A 23,072-nucleotide genomic window follows, 5' to 3' on the forward strand; every position below is an offset into this window, starting at 1 on the left:
ATTAACAATGAACCACAGGCTGGGCACGATGGCTCACTCCTGTAATCCTGGCACTTTAGGAGGCCAAGATGGGTGGAGCGCAAGGTCAGGAGATAGAGAACATGTTGGCCAACATGGAGAAACCCCATCTTTACTAAAAATACAAAAATTAGCCTGGCATGGTAGCATGCTCCTGTAATCCCAGCTACTCGGGAGGCTGAGGCAGGAGAATCGATTGAATCTGGGAATCAGAGATTGCAGTGGGCCGAGATCATGCCACTGAACTCCAGCCTGGTGACAGAGCAAGACTCCATCTCAAAAAACAAAAACAAAAACAAACAAAAAAATGAACCACATATAAGATGATGGTCCCCTAAGATTACAATACTGATTTTATTGTACTTTTTGTATGTTTATATATGTTTATATATACAAATACCATTGTGTTACAAATTGCCCACAGTATTCAGTAGTGTGCGGTACAGTAACATGTAGCCTAAGAGTAGTACACTATATTAAAAATATAGTCCAAGTGTGTAGTAGGCTCTACCATCTGAAGTTTATGTAAGTATATCCTATAACATTTGCACAATGACAAAATCCCCTAAAGACACATTTCCCATAAGATTTTCCCATTGTTAAGCTATGAGTTACTGTAATAAATGACTTATGAAATAAATCTTAATATTTTTTTAAAAAGTAATTTACGATTTTTCTGGTAAAATAATTTGATTGCACACTTTGAAAGACACAATGAATTTATTGAATTCATTTCTTCTGTCATAGTCTGTTCATCATGACCTTACAGTACAGCTAATTAAGATCAAGTAGTTTTTTTATTATTTACATAATGATGCTCATTTTATAATGATTTTATTTCATAATACTTACCCTTCATTGAATACCAAAGTGTTTTTGTAGCGATATTACCCTGTTCACCTCATTTAGATTTAAAAGATCAAAAGAATTATTGTTTATATCAGTAAGAAATTGATTTCATTCTTATAAATTGAACTGACTGAATAACTGGGATGGTGTTTGTAGGTTTTATCTTACATCATCAATTTTGAAACTAAATCAAATGGTTGTTTAATTTATTTTCTTCATTTTGCGTTATTAAATGACACACAGAGACAGAAAATAGGTAGAAAGCTTTTCTCAAACTGATTTGAAGAAGTATTGTGTGTATTATTGCTTTCAGAGTAAATACTAAAAACCTAAGCATCAGCACTGCCTATCGGGGAATGAGATTCCTAGTCATTGTTTCAGTGGACAGAAGGAAAGGTGATCAGTGGCAGAGAGCAATACAAAGATGGGGAGAAATAGCATCTGATTGGACAATGCATGATAGGCATGATTACAAAGTATAAACCATAAGAAAGGGAAGGAAGGGAATTGCCCCAAAGTGAATCCATTGAATTTTTGGTTGAAAGAATAGTCCTGTCATTTGAGGCACAAAGAAAGACATTGTTTTTCTCATCAGCAACCTCACCTGCAGATCTGTTCCCAGTCATCTAGCATTTTGTGATGCTGTAAGGAGAAACGCACAAACGTCAAAGCAAAGCTTCCCCTATTTGATCATTTTGCCTAGCACTGACATTTTAAAAGGTCATTTAACACACAGTGGTGGCAGTTTCAAAGTATTCACAATTAGAGGTTTTGTGTACTATGTGAACAAATGGGAAGTATAAAAGAACTTTTACATATTTTAACATGAATTTGTCTCTAGTAATACCCTTAATATGATAATTATAGTAATATTTTAGCATGTCTTAACATTTTATCAAGTTTTTCCAAAGTTCCATGAAATTTTCTTTGTCCACTGGGAGATCTTAACTTGCATTAAATACATCAATATATTTACCTTTATCAATATCTCTGGTGAATAATTTCACTCTAAAATGTAAGTTCAGTTTTTCTCTGTTATTTCAATCATGTTCAGCTGTTTACCAATTTATGAGTAATTATTTAAGGAGATTCTATTTAGAGACAATTTGTTAAATTATATAAATTTAGGGCTTAATCTGCTAAATTTTAAAAAAATGATTATAGCAAATGCAAGGAAGCTAAACATTATTAGAAAAAATTATAATCTCCATTTTTGTTTTTCGAAACATTGGATTTCAAATTCTACCTTCTGATAGTTAACTACTTTTACAGTATATATTACTTTTAGAATCTTTGCATTCTAAACCTGAGTTCTGAATATTAAGTTTAATACAGAGTCATTTTCCACATAAGTAAATTTGGCTTTTACAATTATTAAAAACACATCAAAAGGCGAAAGATCTTTATGCACATGTACCCTACAACTTAAAGTATAATAATAATAATAATAATAATAATAAAAAGAAGAAAAAAAACCACATCAAAAGTGTTCTGATAACAAAGCAAGACTGTGTTTAGTAATACATTCTAATGTTTTCAGAAATATTGTCCATTTTGATCATATGTGTGATTTCTTTAGTCTGAAGAAATAAAGGAACATAGGAGATTTATACTGTATAAAATAAATTACATTCATATTAAAAATTTAAAAAATATATTTCTGTGACATACAAATATATGCATCTATATTGCATAAATATATATTGTACTCAACCACATATTTGCAGGGGAAACTAATAGTTGATCTTGTCTTGGACTCTTTTTGAACACGATGAAATAATGATCTACTTGTCACTGCCCTGCTATTCTTCCTGTTCTCTGACCAGATTATAAGTAGAATCATATAATAAAATTTTGTAAATAACCAAGAGGAATATTTTGCACAAACTATTTACTCAATATTAGAGAACTGTTTTTAGGCAAAGCCAAGGCTAGAACAAAGTTTTTCTGATGTCTACTGCAGTGATTTTTAGAAAGTGAATATACACAACTGACTACTTACCAAAGTATTTTGTTGACTCAGCTTTTCATATACCTATGCTTATTTATCTGCACATGTTTATCAAATACTTTGTATAGCAGGCTCACTACATATTTAATTGAATAGTTTTCCTAATGTAGTATTTGCATCATTTAAAAAAACAACTCTAGTCTTTGTTAGCACATGCAACAGGGACTATACAGGAAAGAGACAAAAAATGAAGTTAGACCAGTTTGGCTCATTATGAAACAAAACCTTCTTTTGACCAGCATTTCTCTACTTTTTTTTTCTCCCTTTAATCTTGCACATGGAAAAGATAGTTCAGCCTCCTATAGAGTATAACATTCTATAACAGATGCAGAAGAAATATTTCAGCATCTTCAAATACCTCTTATCCCTACTGTTGATTTCTGTGTTAGTTTTGCCTGATTGGTTTAGCAACTCTGAGGAGCTGTGTTGTGCTCTCTATTTGGATGATGTTTTAGTAGTAATTTTAGGCTAAAGACTTCACTCAATTGGCCCTTTTGAAATGTATTAATCTTGTGGTGTTGGTGGTGAATAAAGGATAAATTAGGAAGCCTTTATTATTGATCTGTCCAAAGCTTTCATGTTACTTGATCATGCTCTGCTGTTCATACAGTTGAAGGCAATTAATTTTAGAAACGAGACAAGCTGTTAACACAGAACAGTTTGCAAGCCTTCCTGTAGCACAATATGATACATTGAAGACACTGTACTTTATTGTAAAGTGTTGGATCATTTCAATTAATTTTCTTTCAATTCTAAATTAGCAGGGTATTTAAATATGTGCTTGCTCTGTTCTGTCCTCTTATCTTTCCAAATTGGGTGTTATCCTGGAGTTTAAACAGGAGAGGTCAAATGTAAAAGTACTAAGTGCTTTAAGTTTGTTTGGCAGCCTTGATAGCATTCTATAGCTCACTTCCTTTTAATGCTTGGCCACTGGGATCCTGAATAGGCTGTTTTAATGTTTTTAAAATCAGTTTTTTAAACTCTTAGATTTAGTTTCCTACTTAAAGATAGACAATTTCTTTGAATACCCAGAATTCAGATCTCTGCCAACATTATAAATATACTTTTAATATTACAGCAAATAATCCATTAAGATGACAAAAAACCTGTTAATATTAATTGTACAATGCAGTTTTATATCATTTAGATCAAAGGAAAAGCTATTTAAATTGAATAGGTTAATGTTTCTGTATTACTTAAAAATGTATAATTCTATGGAACTGGATTTCCCTTGTTATAATACACATGCTAAGAAAAAATGTATCATAAAATGAATAAAATATATTATTCAAACTCCACTTATGTTAATTAAATTCCCCCAGCTTTGGAGTTTTTTTTTTTTTTTTTTTTTTTTTTTTTCTATTTATATGTCTACAAGCCTGACATCTTAGAATTAAATGAGATTGATCAAAGTTTATAATGACAGGTATTTTAGGAAATGTTATTTTAAAGAACTTCATGATGAACGTTAAACACAATAGAGACAATGTATCCATCTGAACTACAGCTACAACAAAGCTTTAGAAACATTAAAATTATATACATCACACATTACAGACATTTCATTGTTCTATTGAGCTTATAAATATCAGCATCAACATATTAGTTGAAGTGTGAGGACAATTGTAAATACCATTCCCAACATTTACAGTTACCATTGCTATATTAAGTCAAATATCAGCACAGTTAATGAGTTAAAATGGTTAAATAAAAAGCAATGTGATATAATGTCACTTTTTCAAAATATAAAGATGAATCTATTTTTGCAAAATTGACTAAATTGGCTCACTTATCATATACATGTTTATAGAGAAAGATATGATCTTGGTTGAATTTTCCTTACTCTGAACTATCTAAAAACCATCTTCCCAATTCTGTGTAAGAGAGATATACACTGTAACAGATACCAAAAGTAGCTTCACTGAGTTAGAGGTAAATATACAACACAGTGTGCTTATACAAGGTCATGTATCCATGGACCTTAAAGGACTCTAGTTATTTTAAGCAAATTACACACTTAAATGTAGGTTTTCTTTCTTTTGTCTTTATCAAGATGAAAATAAAGCAATAAATACTACATATACTATGTAAAAAGAAGCAACTTCTATAGGCATAATATGAGGAAAAAATAGCTACACGTTTCTGAAGAAATCTAAATATAATTTGTAGTTGAAGAAAAAATATATTTTTGTATTTGTCCTATATAACATGGTACTTTGTGGCTCTACCATGTAATAGGGGAGGTTTATGGGAAAAGACGAAAACTGGCTACAGGTAAACAAAACACAATGCATTCCAGCCAACATTTTTTTTCCTAAACAAATCATGCATAATTTGAAGTGTATATAATGCCATTTGAGTAATGAAGTCTACACATGATAATGTCCTTTTATTTTTCCTAAACTCCAAGGAGTTTCATTTAATATTGGTACAATTGGAATTCAATGATCTTATATGACCTTTGGAAATGGAAATAATATTTTAATATGACAACTTTTATACATTTAAATTATACCTGGATGAAAAACTTATGAAAATGTGTGTGTTTCCACAGTAGTAACAAATACACCAAATCCCCACATAATAGAACAGAAAATATGCCCAGTATGAGACTAAATAGTACAGATGTCTGAGTTACTTTAAATAGATACATGTGCTGAAATGTATTTTATTATGAATTAAGGTTCAAAAGCAAGAAACTTGTATAAAAGTTCAGTAAATATTTCTCTAATGATGCTTTTCTTCCATATTAATTATTCATGTTGAAAACTAAAATGTTGGCCCTCATGATGTTCCAAATACAGTAAGATTTTTTTTAACTATGTAAATGCAATCCAGGCACACACTGTAGTTAAAAACTTCATTGCTAGAGTTGAAGTCATACAATAGCCAGCAATTCACTTAGGAGAGTATGAGTGGGTCAAGTTGAGAGTTCAGGACATAGGAACCTATTACATTTTGTTTGTTTGAACTTAAGGTAAAGATTGAGTGTAATGAGACTCTATATAAATACACAAAAGGAATGAACATTCAGAGCAGTTTTAAGATGTTAGAGAGGCCCTATTTGGGTACTAGCATTTATCATTATTCCCTGAGTAACTCTGTGAGTAACAGACACAAATCTCAACCTAATGCCCAGAATTTGTGACAGAGTAACTTTAAAACCATAGAACCAATCACAATGTTTAACCATATCGGGACTAAAAATTTGTTATAGCATCTAGCATACTTTATACATAAGTTCTTGTGAAATTGAATAGGATATGTGACGTACTTTCTACTGAGTGATGGTCATATATAGAAGCCACCCCTTAATTAAATTCTTCACTTGTGCTGGATGCAGTAACTCACACCTGCAATCCCAGCACTTGGGAGGCCAAGGAAGGAAGATTGCTCGAGGCCAGGAGTTTGAGACCAGCCTGGGCCACTTAGAGAGAATCTCTCTCTCTACAAAAAAATTTAAAAATTAGCCAAGTGTGGTGGCATGTGCCTGCAGTCCCAGCTACTCAGGAAGCTGAGGGAGGAAGATCGCTTGAGCCCAGGAGTTCGAGGTTGCAGTGAGCTATGATCAAGCCACTGTATTCCAGTCTGCATGACAGAGCAAGACTATCACAAACAAACAAAAACCCTCTTCAGTCATTCACTTAGAGTATTAGTCCATTTTCACACTGCTATAAACGACTACCTAAGACTGGGTAATTTATGAAGAAAAGAGGTTTAATTGACTCACATATCTGCAGGCCATACAGGAAGCATGACTGGGAGGCCTCAGAAAACTTACAATCATGGCAGAAGGTGAAGGGGAAGCAAGCACGTCTTACCGTGGCAGAGCAGGAGAGAGAGAGACTGAAGGGGGAAGTGCCACACTTTTTAACTGTAAGATCTCGTGAGAATTCACTCACTATCACGAGAACAGCAGGGAGGAAATCCACCTCTATGATTTAATCACCTCCCACGAGGTCCGTCCTCTGACACATGGAGATTACAATTCGAGATGAAATTTGAGTAGAGCCAATGGCTGTCACTTGAGTAAGTGAAGGAGATTGAGCGGAAGTTACAATTCTAGTGTTTCCTCACATAATTGCCTTATATTAATACATTGTATTTTACTTTAAAATTAGAATAGCTACACAAAAAGCAAAACTTATTCATGATCTGATCCCTAAAAATTAAGCAAGATCAAGAATTACAAATTTTTCCAGACTCCTTTCTGTATATATAGACATATTATGTATTAATTATAGAATTGATATTCTATGATACATACCATTTTGTAACCTATGTGTCATTTAAATCTTTTTATAAGGTGAAATATTTTCCAAGAATTATATATTTTGGTGCTATAGATTCCTTAGTGGCTTCCAAGTATGCCTCTGTATGTATATGTATTTACTTAATACACCACCTATTAATGGATTTTATATTGTTTTCCACTTTCACAGTTGTAAACAAATACATCTCAAAATTAATATTGTTCTATTAAAAGTAAACCTAGACAGTAAGATATTTGATACTTGGCAAATTTTCTTCAAGAAATTAAGTACCAAAATATTCTGCCCCTAAAAATTTGAATGTCCTGTTTCTACATACTCTTATAATTAACCTTAAGAACTATTTTTCAAACATACATATAAAAAGAGTTACACGCAAATATATATATATATATTTATATCTTGTCATCAAAACTGGACCTGCTTCTAAGTGATCTTGGTATGACACCAACATGATTTTCCTAGAATTACCATATCTCCTTGTCTTATAAAATTTTTTATCATAAAACTCTCAAAGCTTTAGATCATGGAATTATGGTCATTGTATATATTTGGTAGTTTTTTTAACTGATGCTATAGTGTTGTTCTGTCTGTATTTGTCTTTTACCAATACAAGATAAAGTAAGCAAGCTTTCACTAATATAGCCAGATGCACAAACATTTTTAAAATGCATGGGGTGGTCATTGTGTACATGAGATTGACACACTTTGGAGAGTTTGAATTTTGCCAGAGTCTTGTCTGTAACATAGAACGTGATCTTATATAATGTTTCTGATTCTCATCATCTTCACGCCTCTCTTAAAAATGTAAAAAGTCTTAGATTTTTCTCAGCATCACCAGCTCATAGTACATGTTCTCAGAACCATCTGGCCTGTTGGACTACATAAGAGCAGTTTTAGAGGGAAATAAATGTTGAAGCCAGATGGATGAATATACAGAGAGTGAAAGTAAAGTCGGTGAGCATAAAGAATTATTTCTAGAAATTTTACTTATAAAGTTAAAAGAGAGATTCATTGTTGTCTAGAATTTAACTCTCAAAGAAGAATGTGGTAGTTTTGTTAATTTGTATAGTTTTTAGATGAAAGAGTCTTAAGTATTATGTATTTATGATACAGTTTCAGGAGAGAAACAGTTCATGTCACTGCTATGTACTAAGTGTTTCTATCCCATCAAAATTTGTATTTGAACACTGTAACTCCCAATGTATTTGGAGGTGTGCAAACCAAGAAGGGATCCTCACCAGAAACTGAATCTCTCAGAACCTTGATCTTGGACTTCTCCCCCTTCCAGAACTGTGAGGAATAAATGATGAATGTCAGTTGCTTAAGTCAACCAGTGTATGGCATTTTGTTTCAGCAGCCCAAGTTAACTAAGATAGCCAATAAAGACAGAGTTGATAGAGCAAGACCCCTGGAGAAATCACAAGTCAGTGGAGCCATGAGCACAGGTAAAATAATTGTGTGGCTTAGAAGACATATATGCATCCTCCTTGTCCTGAAGAGAAAGAGGAAACACTGCAGTGAGTATCAATACATGTATTGGTGGAGAAAGTAAGTAGTTGTGGAAATTCCTAATTGATAGCCTGAATTACTTCTTCATATCAGGAGGCAAGATCATCGCCTCAAAGAATGTTTAAAATGCGAAGACATACAGTAAAGGATTGACACCTATAATGAATAAAAAATGAAAGCTGACTGGGACTGGTTCTCAAACTTCATGGAAAACTCAAAATAATTTTCCAGTAGATTTTTGCTCTTGCCATCGGGGAAACCAGCACCCAATATTTCAACGTAGGTTCTTTTCTATTTTCCCTAAGTGTCGGCCAGTCTGAGAAATAAAGTGAAAGAGTACAAAAGAGGGAAATTTTATAGCTGGGTCTCCGGGGGTGACATCACATATTGGCAGGTTCCATGATGCCCCCTGAGCCACAAAACCGTCAAGTTTTTATTAGGGATTTCAAAAGGGGAGGGGTACATGAATAGGGAGTGGGTCTCAGAGATCACATGCTTTAGGGGCAACAAAAGATCACAAGGATGGAAGGGCAGGGCAAGGTCATAAGGCTGGGGTGAAATTAGAATTACTGATGATGTTCCTTGTCCCACTGTGCATGCATTGTCATTGACAAACATCTTAACAGGAAACAGGGTTCAAGAGCAGAGAACTGGTCTGACTAGAATTCCCTTCCCAGGGTTATTCCTTACTGGGAAAAGAATTCAGCGATATTTCTCCTACTCATTTTCTTCAGTAAGAAAAATATGACTCTGTTCTGCCCAGCCCTGCAGGCAGTCAGACCTTATGGTTATCTCCCTTGTTCCCTGAACATCACTGTTATCCTATTCTTTTTCAGGGTGCCCAGGTTTCATACTGTTCAAACCCACATGTTTTACAAACAATTTGTGGAGTTAATGCAATCATCACAGGGTCCTGAGGTGATATACAGCCTCAACTTACAAAGATGATGGGATTAAGAGATTAAAGTAAAGACAGGCATAGGAAATTATAAGAGTTATTGATTGGGTAAGTGATAAATGTCCGTGGAATCTTCACAATTTATGTTCAGAGATTGCAGTAAAGGCAGGCATAAGAAATTATAAAAGTATTAATTTGGGAAACTAATAAATGTCCATGAAATCTTCACAATTTATGTTCTTCTGCCGTGACTTTAGCCAGTGCCTCCGTTAGGGGTCCCTGACTTCCTGCCACACTTGCCTTTCTTGTTTGTTGAGAATTTTCTCAACCAATTTTAAGAAACATTTAAGAATTATTAAAATCTAAAAGATTTGAGGAGCTAATTGGCTAATGGGGAATCCAATTACAGTGTAGGATCCACTGATTTGAAGCCAAGGTATACTGTAAGAGCATGCTGATGGGTTGCTGAGGTTGGCTGAAGATGATAATTTGCCACACTGGTCGAAAGAAAAATCTAGGAAAGAGGCTATGTTAGCCTGGTGCATTCTGGAGATGTCAGGAATTCTGGAAAGATTTGAAGAAGACAGAGACCATCATGTAGAATGTCCTTGATTAATGTAGAGGAGCGATCTAAACATTAGTAGCAAACACGAACAAATGCAGAGGATATACTCAAATGAGATGAATTTCAAATCAGATGATAATTTTGCCTAAGGGTAGAGTCTAGTGGCAGCCCTAAACAGTTAAAAGAGTGCAAAAAAGCTGTGTGTTCAAAATCACTTTGAATATGATTTAACTAAGTGTTACTTAAAAGTACACATAATAACATTAATATTTACTATTATTGAAATAATAACTTGGATTGAGTGATTAACCATTGTCAAACTTGCACTGTGTAACTAAATATGCGTATGCCTTAGCTCAATAAACTTCATTTTAAGAAAGTATTATGACCATTTATAGAAGAAGAAATCAAGAGTTAGCATGTAAGTAGCTTATTGAAGATTACACAGCTGGAAAGAGGATGTGCTTGGATAAAAGCTAGGTCTATCTTATTGGAAAACTGCCTCTGGAGTAGGGATAGAGTTGGAGAGAACAGAGGGTTTGTTTGTTTGTTTTGAGACAGTATCACTCGGTCAACCAGGCTGGAGTGTGGAGTGCAGTGGTGCAATCTAAGCTCACTGTAACCTTGGTTCTATGCAACCTTCTAGTCTCAAGCAATCCTCCTACCCTAGACTCCTGAGTAGCTGGGACTATAGACATGTACCACCATACCCAGCTAATTTTTGTATTTTTTTTTAGAGACAGGGTTTCATCATGTTTCCCAGGCTGATCTCAAACTCCTGAGCTCAAGCAATCCACCCACCCGGGGATTACAGGAGTGAGCCACCATTGCCTGGCCAGTTGATGGAGGTTGAATGCCAGAGAACTGAGGATTAAAAGGGTGGTTAGGTGGTGGTTAAAACAATTTAAATTTCTTTAGAAACATTTGTGAAAAAGGAGTGAGATAGTATTGTAGCTTATGAAGAATCAGAATAAAATTTGTGTGTGTTTTTTTTTTTTGTATTTTATAATTTTTTGCATTAAGAACGGACAAGTTTTAGTACATTTGGGACAGGGATGATGCCTAGTAGATAAAGCTTATTGAGGAGGGGTAGAAGATAAGCCAATATAAATAGATGATATGACTTTCCATAACATGACATGAAGTGAGAGACAAGGAATATTCAAAGCAAAGTGTCAAAGGAGAAGAAAAGATCAGTGACAGTCATTCATTTTTTATCAGTTTTTAGATGACTCATGGACTCAGAAAGGGATGTAGTTCTTTCATTTGCGTAAGTATCACTCTTATAAATTCATTACTTACATAGATATTTCTATTGAAGTAATTTTACTTAATTCAGAACTTGCTAAATCATTTTTCTGTCAGGAAAAAATTAGGGCAACAATGAAAATTGTATATTGAGAATAAAAGAAGGAAGGAGAGAAAAGGAAATGAGAGAGGGAGCAAAAGAGAGAGGAAGAAAGGAAGACTGAAGGGAATATTATTTGTTGAACTGAATCCTGTTCTGCAAATAAAGAAGTTGAAGTCCTATCCTCTGCTGTCCATGAATGTCACCTTACTTGGAAATAGAGTCTTTGTAGATGTAATCAAATTAAGATAAGGTCATTACAGTGGGCCTAAGCCATTATGATAGATATCCTCATAAGAAGGGGAAATTCGGACACATGTTGAAAGTGCCTTTGCAAAATTTATAACTTTTGCAAAATTAAACTAAGGAAAACTTGCAAAATTTGCAAATTATAACTAAGGAAATTATAACAATTCCATCTTGCCTCTAATCTCTAAACTGTCCTTATCCATTCATAGGTGTAGGCTGAACTAGCCTTGGGAAGGAATTTAGTTTATAGTTTAAAGAATAGCCCTTCTCAAAAGCTAAACTATTGTAAAACGAATGAAAGGCCACCAGCCACCAAGTTGGAATGAGAGGGGTTGGAATTCTAAATATTATCAATCATTATTCTGGAGGTCATGAGATTTGCAACTATCCCAATTACTCTTAAAGATAGCAACACTATTGTGAACCTATAATTGGCCTTTTAAGATGTCTTTTCAGGTTTTTGCATTTCTAACAACCAGATGGCCCCACCTGGACCTGCCAACCAGTTTGATGGCCCCACCCATGAACTGACTTAGCATAAGGGAACAAGTTCGACTCCCTATGATTTCATCCTCAAACCAACCAATCAGCACTCCCGATTCACTGGCCCCCCTTCCCTCCAAGTTATCCTTAAAAACTCTGATCCTGAAGTTATCAGGGAGACTGATTTGAGTAATAATAAAACTCCAGTCTCTTCCACAGCCAGCTCTGCATGAATTACTCTTTCTCTATTTCAATTCTCCTGTATTGATAAATGGGCTCTGTCTAGACAGTGGGCAAGGTGAACCCCTTGGGTGGTTACAATATTAGAGACAGACATGCAGAAAAGGGAGGTCATTCAGAGACCTCAAGTGAGAGGACAGCCATCTGAAGACAGAGGCAGAGACTGGAGTTCAGCTACAACAAGCCAAGTAATACCAAAGACTGTTAGATGTTAGAGAGGCAAGGAAGGATTCTCTCTTAAAGGCTTCCAAGGGAACAGGCCCTTGGACACTTTGATTTCAGACTTGCAGTCTCCAAAACTGTGAGAGAATACATTTCAGTTGTTTTAAGCCATCCAGGTTTTGGTCCTGTTTTATCCAGGCTTTGGAAACTATTACAGACCCCCAAGTTATGAATTTCATCAGCTGTATATAAACAGAAATATTCACTTCTCTTCCCATTCAGAAGTAGAGAGCTTATTTTTTCCTCTCTTGGGAAGAAGGGGAAGGGCTCTAGATCCAAACTCAAGTTTCATGGGGGAAGAAGACATTTCATTACTCTTTGAGTGGCAGCAAATGTCCCCACTATAAAGAAACCTAAGTATAGGCTCTGAGTCTGTGTCTCTCAGTCCTCGTTTTCTTATTTTTTCTTATTAGGCCACTCACTTAGCATCTTATTACCTAAGGATCTTGGTGTTTTCCTGCCCCACATAACAGTGGATAAATGGTATAATGTTAATGTCTTCAACAAGATAAATAGTGTCAAAACTGTACCCTTAGGTATGTAGTTATATTTATTTAGAAAAAAAGTGTACATGTTTGACAATATCTGCATTAGATTTCTCTCTGGATAAAATCAATCTGTTATTTAGCTGTTCCTCTGTAACATGTTTGATGACACATAATCCCTCTTTAATTTGATTTTATCTATATTTTCTGCCTTGGGTGTGATTTCACACCTCTGAGTAAATAATTAAAAATATCCTACCTGGGATACTGTCATAAAAAGAAAGAAAATAATTGTGGTATCCTCACGTGAGAGGAAAATACAAACTCGGGACCCTAGTTTACTATTCCAAAAGGAAAAAATTAAGATGGAAGGCAAATCATTGAAGAAACTGTCCTTCCTTTTGTTCCTAAGCAGGTAGCTACAAATAAAGGGTTAAACATCTCCACAGGTCGCTACTCTATGTTCACCTCATCCTATGTAAAGTGCCCATTTGCTAAGCAAAAGATAAATGCCTAATGGACTATTCCTCTACATGCTCCTTTGCTCTTGCAACCACACCCTTCCTCTTTCTCCTCCAGCCCACTTATTCCCAGGAACCACAGACTGTTTCTGTGATTCTGTGTTCTTTGCTTCCAGGCATTGTGCTAGACCTTGGCAAATTGATTTGAGACCTGTCTCAGATACTTCTTGGTTTACACTCATCCAAACTAAAGGACAGCTGCTCAGAAATCAACTACCCACATCCTATCCATCATTTTTACTTTATTGTCACAGATCTCTTTAGTAGGTTAAATACTTCCACAGAGGGTGTCTTATTAGATTTTTGGTCCTTTTGTAGCCATTCTTAGCACTGTTACTGTTATTATATCCATGGTTGTTTACAATTTTTCCAAAAGATATTTTGGTAGTACATATATTTTATGTTGTTCACATTTCTGCATTTCAATTAATATTGCCTAAATCCACAATGAGATTTTCTTACATTGAAATTCACTTTCATGAAAAGACTTACATAGTACTAATATAACTTACCATATTAAAGATAATTGTCTATGTTTTTCATTTCATGTAAATGACTTCAATTTATTCAGCACTTATCTAATTTGTTGTAACTTAGAGTGTTTATTATAAAAAAAAAATTTCACCAGATAAGATGAACATGCAGAGGTTGATTTTTTTCCAATGCTGTTACCATTAGTAGGGAAGAGAGTACAGATCAAGGCAGGGTACTCAACTCTGCTTAAGGAAGGGTGGAAGAGATTTTAAGAGCTGGTGTGGGGGAGTTGGCTTGTAGGCAATCTGTGTTCGCTAAATGGCTTTGCCCAAAAGAAAAGAAAAGTTTGTCCTATCTTCAGGACACAAAGTAATTTTACAACTTGGAGCACCCAGGGATATTAAACCCCTACCATTTCCACAGAAGCTTGGAGATAGAGGCCCTATTTTCCTTCCACGTTTACATTTCAAAGATAAAGTTTTGTGGTTCATTGAGAAAGCTATTTCCTGATGATAGAGGCAGGAGGCAGAGAAATTCTAGGCAGACAGGGGTGAGTCCCTGGCAAAACCTCAAAAGCCTGAACCCCATGACCCAAAGTGTGAACTTGTATCCCTGTTTGCCTGCTCTTTCCCTATTGGTTCTTTCTGAATAATGTCTTCTTACCAATTGAATGTTGTCTTTTCCAGAACTACTTATGGCCCACCCTATCCCCCATCCGGTGCCTATAAAGGCCTCAGACTCCATCAGTAGAGAGGTAGAAGTGGCTTGACTGAAGAGAGGCAACTTGACTTCAGAGGGACAAGTGGACTTAAGAGGAGAGATGGCTTAATTTCAGAGAAGAGTCAGCTGTAGACGACTGGACTTCAGGAAAGATTATCTGCCTATCCCATTCCCTCTTCAGCTCCCCTCTCTGCTGAGAGCCACTTCAATTACTAAATAAAATTCTCTGCCTCCACCATCATTCAAGAGTCCAGGCAACATAATTCTTCTTGGACACCAGACAAGAGCTCGGAACCCCTCGAGTGCAGGTACCTTAAAAAGGCTGTTACAGCGGCCCTTTGCCCTTGTAGAGTGGCAGCCACTCCATGTGATGAGGCAAGGGGCCCACTGAGCTGCCAACAAACCTCTGTACATGAACAGCAGAGCTAAGCGAGCATGGTAACATGCCCTCTGGGGCTTTAAGGATTGCAGGCACCCCAGCCTCAGTGCTGCCATGGGGCCCGCCAGAGCCTGCTCTTGCCAGCACCCAAAGTAGCCAGCCAGAATCTGCACTCTTTTGCCCACACCTGGTCTGGCTGCAGGACCTGCATGGAGCTTGCCCCTGCTGGCGCCCTAAGTGGCCAGCTGAATCACTTGCTCACACGCTCCCTCCCACAAGAGGTTGAGGACAGTGGGCCAAGTAAACAGGGTACCCCGCGCATTGCATGTCTGATGAAGGAGTCAAGAAAACTCCTGCATCACTGGGCTATAAAACCGGCAAGAGGTTTTTAAAAAGATAAGCACATCTTTTAAAGGGGTAGATAAAAATATGTGATTATAAGTAAGTGCTCTAAGAAAAGGCAGATCAAGAACCTCTAGTCAGGAAGAAATCTGTCTAAAATTTGGTCAATATAAGGAGAATATTAATGCCATCTTGGTCCCTTATAAAATAAAGCAACACTTTTGTTGTGTTTAGTTAATGATAGACTTGCTTCCCACTCTCTTCTGTTAAAGTCACATGATTGTATCTAAATAAAAATGGAACAACTTTTTCCATAATCATTCGGCTTAAGAAAATCTACCCAAGCACATTTTCACATGAATTTTGTAATTGAGTAGTATGGAATCTATGTCAGTGTTACTTTAAGAACTACATGATTATATGTTGAGTAAATATGTTCAGTAGTGTTATAAAGATGAAAGTAATGATGGAAGATTGAACACTCTTAAATAATTGAATAAAATAGAGTCTAGTTATTCTGTAGCATCAGAGTTGTTACAAAAATTCTTACCAATTTACTTAAATGTCTCAGACTAGCTTCATATTATTGACACTATACAAACAAAAGTAAAGTGAATGGTGGAAGCATTGGTTTCCTGGTAGCATCAACAAACAACATTAATTTTATTGTAATTAAGCAATTTTAATTACTAATCAGAAATTGAATGAGATAGATAGTAATAATATAGTTGTATTTCAAAAGGCAAAACTACTCAATAGTTAAGACTAAAAATATTAATAATCTTAAACAATATTTTTTAAGAACCTATTATAGTTCAGGTATTCTTCCATAAGCTTCAAAGTCACTATCTCATTTCATTTCATTAATTTCTATGCAATAGGTTGGTAACATTCTACTCTTAAAGATGAGGATAAATGTGTATTTAAATAAGAAGATAAAAAAAAAATATCTTGTAGAGGCCAAGGGGAAAGTTTCCCTTGGCCTCTGAAGGGTCACAGGAAAATCAACTCACAAAAGGCAGACTACCTTGGGGAAAAAGCATACAAATTTATTTAACATGCATACAAGGGAGGCTTCAGAGTGAAGCCCTAAGTCCTCAATGAGCTATAGAAGCATAGATACCACCTTGAAGTGACAGAAAGAATGACTGGTTGTTTCCAGGAAATTAGGTTATTACAGTGGGGAAAAGAGGACTTCTGTTGAAAGCAATAAATGATTACTGGAGAGAGTTCAATGGACTTGGAGAACATAGAATGGTCTGGGACAAAGTGCATTGATCCCACAGAACGGACAATGGTTAGTGAAAAATGTCTTTCCAGGTGTGTTGACAGACCTTAGTCGTCTTTTTTGTAATATGGGTTCAGTTAACAAAAATGCAGAGAAGAGGCAAGAGGTCATTGTTTTCTTTTGTAGGTACAGATTTTAGGTAGATAAGGGATCTTCAGAGAATTCTGTGCTTTGGGAGAAACAGTGAAAGGAACAGGAAAGGGAAACTGGCCCAGGTGTCCCAAGGAACTGATGCTAGTGGTTTCTTTTGAGTAAACATAGAAATTTCTTCTCACAGTTTTTGTTTGTTTGTTTGTTTGTTTGTTTGTTTTTTAAGACAGAGTCTTGTTCTGTTGCCCAGGCTGGAGTGCCGTGGCGCAATCTTGGCTCACTGCAATCTCCGCCTCCCAGATTCATGCCATTCCCCTGCCTCAGCCTCCCTAGTAGCTGGGACTACAGGCACCCCCCACCATGCCAGGCTAAATTTTTGTATTTTTTAGTAGAGAGGGGGTTTCACCGTGTTAACCAGGATAGTCTCGATCTCCTGACCTCGTGATCTGCCTGCCTTGGCCTCCCAAAGTGCTGGGATTACAGGCGTGAGTCATCACGCCTGGCCTCTCACAGTTTTAAAACTTGAGAAAGTTAATTTGTCTTATCGGAGTTGCTTTCTCAGGAAACCACCATGAAGGCTCCCAGATAGTATGGAGGAACTGAAACTCACCAGATCATCACATCTGTACAATGAGGCTTCAGATTTCTCACCCATCATGATTGCCAAACCAACCAGCCACTTCCTGTTAACCAAATCCTTTTCCTTACCCTTCCCTAATTCCTGTTTTCCTGCATGTAGTTATATTTCTTCCCTTCTATATGAACCCCTGATTTTAGCTGTTCAGGAAGATGGGATTGAGACTGATTCCCATATTCTTGGCTGCAACACCCAATTAAAGCATTCTTTCTTGGCAAAACTTTTTGTCTCAATGATTGGGTTTCTGTGTGGTAAACAACAGAACCTAGACCAAACTCGTGATGTTTCAGTAACAAGAGGTCAGAGAGATCTTGAGGCTCCTTTTCAGTTCAGCATGTACAAAATGCCATGTTTTGGGCTATCAGTTTCTGAGCCTTGACAAAATCATTAGACTAGAGTAAGCATGGCAGATGTAGGTCAATTACAATTAAGGAAAAATCTAGAAACGTAGTAGTTCATACAAAAACTTACCATCTGATAACAAAAGCACCAAATGAGAAGCAATTAGGGGAAATGGAATTTTTGAAACATTCTATAAGAAAAATTAAGTATTTAAAAAACTTTGAGTTATTGTAAACTTCACTTGTTTTACACACACCAAAAAAAATGAACTCAAAAGCATTGAGAGTAAAATGTTAAGCAAACAAACCAAAGCAAATAAACAAACTGGGGGAGGAGTACAAATGAATATTAAGTTTATGTGTGGTATAAGAGTCCTCTCTTTATAAAAGCAAATTGAACAGGTCACAAGTAAAATGATGTGATTCAAGTTATATTTTATGCTTCTATAATATACACTACAATAATAAAATTAAAATAATTAAAAGCTATAAAAATGGAAGTGGGTGAATATAACAAATGATTAATGTAATTAATTTGATCATTTAATTATACCAATATATTCTTTTCACTTTTCTTTTAATATTCATATAGTAAAATGCATCTTTTCTTGGTGTTTACAGCCATGAACTTTAGAGCATGCATAAATTCTTTTAACCACCACCACAAATAGGATATTTCCACCCCACAGAGAACTCCTTTGTAATGTATCTTGTATTTAGTCCCTTCCCATACCTTTAATTCCTGGAAATTCTTAATCTGTTTCCTGTCTCTGTAATTGTGCTTTTTCCAAAATGTTATATAAACAGAATCATATCATATATAACCTTTTGAAACTGGCTTCTTTCCCTTAGTATTTAGGATTCCTCTGTGCTTTTAAATGTATTAATTGTTCCCTTTTTATTGCCGTATAGTGTTTTTCCTATTGTATGAAAGTACCACACTCTATCAATTCATGTTTTGAAGAACATTTATGTTGCCCCTGATATTTGGCAATGGTGAATACTGCTTATATGTGCAATTATATAAGGGCTTAGCATCAATATAGTTTTCTTCAGGCTGGTCTAAACTCCTGGCCTCAAGAGATCTGCCTGCCTTGGCCTGACAAAGTGCTGGAATTACAGGTGTGAGCCACCACTCCTGGCCTACTTATTTTTTATTGATCCACCTTTTATTAGAAATACTTTTATTAGAAATATTTCTTTATTAGAAATATTTTTATTAGAAATACTTATTACAAATATTTTTTATTAGAAATATTTAGTTGGCCAATTACCATGGTACCTATACAAGGTATACAATGTGATGATTTTGATGAATGTATATGTCATGTAATGATTACCACAATCAAATTGATTAATATATTGATCAATACCCAGTTACCATTTGTGTGTGTGTGTGTGTGGTAACACTTAAAATCTGCTCTTTTATCAAATGCCAAGTAAACAATACAATATTAACTATAATTATATTATAGTTATATTATATTAACTATAGTTATAACTATTAACTATAGTTATAATATATAATAATATAATATAGTTATATTATAGTTATATATATAGATATATTATAACTATATTAACTATAATCTCCATTTCGTACATTAGATTCCCAACCCTTTGATTAACATCATAGAGTATTGTGTAAGTCAAGAATGGCTTTTTTTGTTTGTTCTGGCACATTTGTAGCAATGACTTTCACCTTTCAGAATACTTGCAACTTTTAAAAATCAATCAACCATATTTGTGTGGATTTATTTCTGGACCCTCTATTATGTTCCATTGATTTATGGGTCTATCCTTTCACTAACACCGTATTGTCTTGATTAATGTATCTTTATAGCAAATCTCAAAATTGGTTAGTGTAATTCTTTCAGCTACATTTTTCTTTTTCAAAACTCCTGATTATTCTAATGCTTTTACCTTTTCATATAAATCTTAAAGTCAGCTTATCTATATGTACACAACTTATTGCTTGTGTTTTGATTAGGTTTTGTTAAATCTGTAGATCAATTTGGGGAGAATTAGCATATGAACTGTACTGAGTCTCCCAATTTATGACCCTTTTGATTTTTTCCAACAGTGATTTCAGCATACAGATCTTGCACATGTTAGATTTATCCCTAAGTATTTCATGTTTTGGAGCTATTGTAAATTGTACTGTTTTGTGTTTACCAATTATATTTATTACAGAAATAATATTTTGATTTTATATGAAAAAATTAAATGTAGCTTACCATGTGATATAGTCTGGCTCTGTGTCACCACCCAAATCTCATCTCAAATTGTAATCCCCATAATCCCCACATGTTGAGAGAGGAACCTGGTGGGAGGTGATTGGACCATGGGGGTGGTTTCGCCCATGCTGTTCTTATGATAGTGAGTGAGTTCTCATGAGAGCTGATGGTTTTATAAGTATTTCACAGTTCCTCTTTTATACACTCTCTTGCCTGCCACCATGTAAGATGTGCCTGCTTCCCCTTCCACCATGATTGTAAGTTTTCTGAGGCCTCACCAATCATACAGAGCCATCAGTCAGTTAAACCTCTACGTCTCGGGTGTTTCCTTATGGCACTGTGAAAATGAACTAATACAACATATTAAAAGATTAATTAAAAAGTGGTATTTAATAATTTAAAATTATATAGAAAAATGATAAAATTAAATGTTGATTTATATTTTTAAAAAATCCATTAGCATAATCAGGATAGAAGGTAAATTCTTTAATGTCATAAGTTGCATCTGTGAAAAGATATTCAACAAGTACTATTAATGATTAAAGTTTGAAAGTATTCTCCCTTAAAGTCAGGTATAAGACAACATCTCCTATACTCCTTCCAGCCTTGACAGCTGAGTAAGGAAATCAAAGACATAAGTTAGAAAGGCACAAAAATACTATGCAGCTGATATGCCTGTCAACATGGAAAACACAAAGGAGTCTAATTAATAAGTAGAGCAAGATTGTTTGATTTTTAAAATGACATACAGAACTCAATTCCATTTCTACACAGTGCCAATAGTATGTAAATATTAAAATAAATATTTCAAAATAGTATTTTTAACATATCAAAGCTTATAAAACAAAAGACTTCCATGAATTTTATCAGGGAAGTTATTTTAATAACCAAAAAATATTAAGGAAACCAAATAAAACAGAGAGAGAATACTTACTAATATCTAGTCCAAGAACAAATATAGCATAGTATGTATGTTTCATTAAATATTACTTATTACTACTCCCAATAATATGACCAATAATAGTCAGTGTTCCTACCATATTTTAGCAGTTTAGGGAAAGCAGCACATAAATAATCACGGTCTCTTTAAAATCTATTTTTGTCTTCTCAAAATGATTTCAGAAGTTAAAGTTAAAATGCTTTTTACCCCTTCTTTTCCTTTTTATTTTTTGAGACAGAGTCTCACTCTGTCACCTAAGTTGGAGTGCAGTGGTGCAATCTTAGCTCACTGCAAGCGCTGCCTCCTGGGTTCACACCATTCTCCGGCCTCAGCCTCCCGAGTAGCTTGGGACTACAGGAACCTGCCACCACGCCCAGCTAATTTTTTGTATTTTTAGTAGAGACGGGGTTTCACTGTGTTAGCCAGGATGGTCTCGATCTCCTGACCTCGTGATCCACCCACCTCGGTCTCCCAAAGTGCTGGGATTACAGGCGTGAGTCACCACTCCCAGCCCCCTTATTTTCATCAAAAGGTGTGCAACTTAGTTATAGAAAGGGCAGCTTCTGTGGCTCTTCCAGCATCATGTTGTCACTGCTTTGTAACAAATATTTAAATATTGAAAACTATCCTAAAGCATAATCTTGTTTTCTTAAAAAAAAAAAAACAAAAAACAAAAAACAAAAAACACCATGAATTGGTACTCAAAGATTTTTTTTAAATTATCTCAACTTATTCTCTGGTTATGCTTATATAGGGTATTATCTGTGTAAAACCAGTTTTCTTGAACACGTATTCCTGGACCCAGAGAATCAGCATTGTTAATTTTTTCCCATAAGCTAATTTCAAATTACATGAGAAAGTCATAGCACTTTGCTGTTCATAAGAAATGGAGCTTTGTATTTCTCATCATTCTGGATCTAAAATTCTTTACACAAGTGTAAGTTGTGTAAAATTAGATCATTTACTAGCAGATACACTAAATTTGCATCTTTGTAATTTCATGATCATTTGACATGTGCTTTGCAACTGGTGCTGATCTGTGGCTAAAATGAATGACACTTTTAACAATCCTTTCAATACTGAGTAAAAATAACCTATAAATTCATGCAAAGAATACTAACAAAATTAAACACCTTAGCTAAGATATATATATATATGTGTGTGTGTGTGTATATATATATTCCACCAAATTCCTAATTTCTTCTTGTTAGAAATTAAGTATATAGGTATACATACATATACATATACATGCTGAATTATATATTTTTGTTAGTAATTAGGCAGATGAAACTTCTATACACTACATTTGAGCCAGCTATTTAGTCTGTCAAATTAATTGACTATAGTCAACTGGCCCTCATTTTAGCCAAATATTAGAAGAGATAGCTTCTGTCAAGATCTATGCTGTTTTCATTCCACTCACTGTCGACAGATTATGACAAAACATTAAGCACATACTTATCTAATAACTACCCATCTTTTGTTGTTTGTCTTGCATCAAATTCCCATTGACTCACCATTTTCATAAAACTGTTATTTATATGCATGAAATAATTCAAATTGAATGTAAATTCTGTTATAAAAATTTGTATCACTTATACAAAATCTTCTATAATTATCAAAGATAGTTATTTGTTTTTCCACTTTATTCCCAAAATATCCTATAATCACCTCTAGTACAGAACCTAAACTTTATACTATGATTCAAACAGTTTTTTGTTTGTTTGGTTGGTTTTTGTTTTTTGAGACGGAGTCTCCCTCTGTCGCTCAGGCTGGAGTGCAGTGGCGCGATTTCAGCTCACTGCAACCTCCACCTCCTGGGTTCAAGCGATTCTCATGCCTCAGCCTCCAGAGTAGCTGGGATTACAAGTGCCTGCCATGGCGCTGGGCTAATTTCTGTATTTTTTATTAGAGACGGGGCTTCGCCATGTTGTCCAGGCTGGTCTCAAACT

At 35.1% G+C, this 23,072-nt stretch overlaps 1 long non-coding RNA gene across 1 annotated transcript in view; it reads left to right on the forward strand.

The window, feature by feature from the left end:
* LOC108582943 overlaps positions 1-17,227 on the forward strand; it is a 73,432-nt gene extending 56,205 nt beyond the window's left edge. The window contains exon 5 of the long non-coding RNA XR_004178532.1: positions 14,833-17,227. This is a non-coding gene — a long non-coding RNA (uncharacterized LOC108582943). The remainder of the gene's footprint in view (positions 1-14,832) is intronic.
* The last annotated feature ends 5,845 nt before the right edge of the window (positions 17,228-23,072 follow it).

Source organism: Papio anubis, chromosome 15 (genome assembly GCF_008728515.1).
Source record: "Papio anubis isolate 15944 chromosome 15, Panubis1.0, whole genome shotgun sequence".
Taxonomy (NCBI): Eukaryota; Metazoa; Chordata; class Mammalia; order Primates; family Cercopithecidae; genus Papio; species Papio anubis.